The 3,426-nt window shown below is 47.3% G+C and overlaps 1 long non-coding RNA gene across 1 annotated transcript; it reads right to left on the bottom strand.

Annotated features, from left to right (window-relative positions):
- Nucleotides 1-243: 243 nt before the first annotated feature.
- LOC121015302 (uncharacterized) lies at nt 244-3,108 on the bottom strand. The gene is made up of 2 exons (XR_005783742.1): nt 2,571-3,108; nt 244-626 (listed from the first exon to the last, which is right to left on the bottom strand). It is a non-coding gene; the product is annotated as an uncharacterized LOC121015302 (long non-coding RNA).
- Between the last annotated feature and the right edge of the window lie 318 nt (nt 3,109-3,426).

Raw genomic sequence — 3,426 nt, forward strand, 5'->3', positions numbered from 1 at the left:
GGGAGGGAAGGAAAACAGGAAGAGGAAAGAGGCAGGCAAGAAAGCACGAGATGCGCCAAGCAAGGGAGAGAGGTCGGGAATGGCAGGGGAGAAAGCTCAGCTGTTCCCGTCGGCCTGAGGCTGGCTCCTTGGTCTCCGGGGCTATGGCTTTTGACCCGTCTGGAAGGAGAGTTCCAGGAAGCACAGCTTTGTCCGGTGCACTGAACCACTATCTACTTCCAATGGTCATGTGGTTGGAGACTCTTCACTTCACACAAGCCTTTATTCAAGTAAATCAGGCGAGCGGACGTGATACAAGGGCCAGCGAAAAATAATGAGGCCGCGCTGAAAAGAAATCCGGCTGTGTGCAAGTGGGGATTTGAATGACGGCTGATAAATCAACCCTTGGCCCTGCTGCTGTCTTCTGGGACACCGGGGTTCACTCTTATGGGAGGGCCTCTGGTTGTGGCTCTGAGGAGGACCGCTGAGTTCCATGAAAGCTGGTCACAAGGCTCGTGGGTCTGCAAGGTTTTTTTGGTTGTTGTTTATACTTTCAGGCTCCTTAATACAACGGACTTACATCCGATATACATTTGGCTCCTTTCTTGTCCGGAGAACCACAAGGGATATTTACCTTTCCGCCAAACCTATGGAGCAAAAAGAGGTGTTTAGGTAAAATTAGGTACTAGAAGCTTTCTGAGGGAATGGGTGTTTTCACAAAGCACTTCATTTATAGTAAATGTTTATATTATAGCATCCTAGAGCTGAAAGGGACCCTTTTCGCTGGGCATAAATATTTCCACAAAGGGCTGCAGAGATTGGAGTTTACTTTGTTTATAGAAATTTGCTCTACCCCACTCATGAGAATTTCACGACTGTAGATGCTTGCCTGTGCCAGTAATTTCAAAATCTAGAACTGGTGAATTTTTGCAAGTTTTGCAAAATATTTTGCAAGCCTGGATGCGAATTCCTTTGAAGAGTTTAGGTCGTGGTCAAGGGCCTGTAGCTACTCCCAGGAAATCACTCTCCCTGTCCCCAAATGGTTCTTTAGAAAGACAAAGGGAAACCAAGATACTAACCAAAGCAGTGACAACACAGTGGGAAAGTTCTGGTGTCTCTGAGTCTAGACCCAAGCACTGTGATCAAATAAACTGCTTGGCCTATTAAAAACACACTGAAGGCAACGCATTTTTGTTTCGCAACATATGAGAGGGCCGGTTGCCAAGTACTTGGTTATGAATGTGGAATCTAAAAAAACAGAACAAAACAAAACAAAAAACCCCTGCACTTTGTCACTCTCTTCATACCGGATTAACCCTGTAGCATCAGAAATGGCAGAAGAAATTGACTCAAGGCACTTGAACAGGGAGAGTTTCTTTGCAGGACTTTATGTAAAAATGGGAAATCAGCTTCTGGGAGAGGGGGGGTCTTTGGTATACAGCTGGCCTGTAGATAGAAACTGTGAGGAACCTTGACCCTTTCTACGGAAGAGTTACCTGCTGGAGAGAAAGATTAAAATCAAGCTAAATAGAACAGAAAAAGCCTAAGGGGTGTTTTTTCCCTGAAAGTGAAGTTTGACTTGTAATTAAAACACTGTTCTCCCACCCCCTCAAGCTGGTTCTTAGCCAAAACCCTCACGACTATTTTTTTTTTTCTTTTTAGTAAACTCCACACTACACGTGGGGCTCGAACTCACCACCCTGAGATCAAGTCACATGCTCCACTGACTGAGCCAGCCAGGCACCCCTCCAACAACCCCAATCCGATGGGCAGTAAGGCCCAGGTCTCATGGCCTCTCAAGACCTAAACACTTTTCCTGGTACATCCTAACGTTTCTAAAGTTTATTTAGTTTGAGAGGAGAGAGAGAAAGAGAGAGAGAGCGCCATGGGGCAGGGCAGAAAGAGAGAGAGACAGAGACAGAATCCCAAGCAGGCTCCGCCCTATCAGAGCAGAGCCTGACCAGGGGCTCGATCTCAGGAACCATGAGATAATTATCTGAGCCTGTATCAAGAGTCGGACGCTTAACTGACTGAGCCACCCAAGCACCCCAATCCCGATACTTGTAAAGATGAGGTTTGCCATGTAAGGCTTCATCCCTGAATTGTGTATTTCTTGCTGTGCGTGTTGAAGGAAAGCATCCACTCTGAACCTTCCACTGCTAGAATATGGGATTTGGACTTGTGGCCCTCAGTTCCAATGGCAATAGGACCCAGGATGACAGTTTCCTCTGACTTCACCCTGTTTGGGTGCCCTTTGCCTGTGGAAGAAATCTTGGTCCCATGGCAAATGCCAAAAATAGGCTGGTAGGGTGTTTCTGATTTGTTCACTGGTTTGCTCATTTGATGTTCGTTATTAACTGGAACACAAGAGATGAAAGGCAGGAAGAAAATAAATGGGTATTTTCCAATTCTCGACTTTGAAACTGAAACGTTTGAAAGTAGGAGGAGGTAACCTCGTTAGGCACTTAACTCTCGCCAAGCTCTGGTTTCAGATGCCTAGGATCCTCACGACAACCAACGGGAAAGGCTATTTTATCGTTCCCATTTTACAGATGGGGAAACTACAGGAGGGAGAGAGGCAAAGGACTTACCCAGGGTCGTTTGATCGGAAGAAACAGCATCGCTGGAGCCTTGCTCTGGAGCCTCTGCCTCTATTCGCGGGTGATGGGACTCCAGGCATAATATGGTTTCTTTTTTCTCAGACCTGTCCCTAGAGGTACAGATTCTGCCTTCAAGTTGTCTTCTTCCTCTTTGACAGTTCTGTGGCCTTTTTATTTCCTTCCTGCTCTGCTGATTCAGGACCCCAGGAAGCCTGGCTTCCTCTGGCGATCAGTTTGAGGACCGCCTGTAGACAAGCAGACTCAGCAAAGCACGCTCCCCACAGGAGAGCCTGCGAAAGGTCAGAGAACTGAGGCAAAGGCAAACCACAGAGGTGCCTGTGCATGCTCACAAACACAGACGCACTGAAAATATCTAACTGGCAGAGAGAAGGAAAGGTGGTGGGTACAAGACTGAAAAGCAAAAACAGCATGGCTCAAGCTGGAGGACGTTATGCCGAGTGACATAAGCCAGACACAGAAAGAGAAACACTGCATGATCTCGCTTCTATGTGGAATCTAAAAAAGCCAAACTCCTCTGGGGAGCCTGGGTGCCTCAGTAGGTTGAGCGTCTGATTCTCGGTTTCGGCTCAGGTCGTGATCTCACGGTTCATGAGTTCGAGCCCCACACGGGGCTCCTGGATCTTGACAGTGAGAAGCCTACTTGCAATTCTCTCTGTCCCAATCTCCCGGCCCCTCTCCTGCTTGTGCTCTCTCTTTCTCTTAAAACAAAACAAAACAAAACAAAAAAAAACTACCCAGGGGCTCCTGGGTAGTTGAATCGTCCGACTTCGGCTCAGACCATGATCTCACAGTTTGTGAATTTGAGTCCTTCAGCAGGCTCTCTGCT

The sequence above is a fragment of the Herpailurus yagouaroundi genome, unplaced genomic scaffold (assembly GCF_014898765.1).
Source record: "Herpailurus yagouaroundi ecotype Mexico unplaced genomic scaffold, PumYag 206, whole genome shotgun sequence".
Lineage (NCBI taxonomy): Eukaryota > Metazoa > Chordata > Mammalia > Carnivora > Felidae > Herpailurus > Herpailurus yagouaroundi.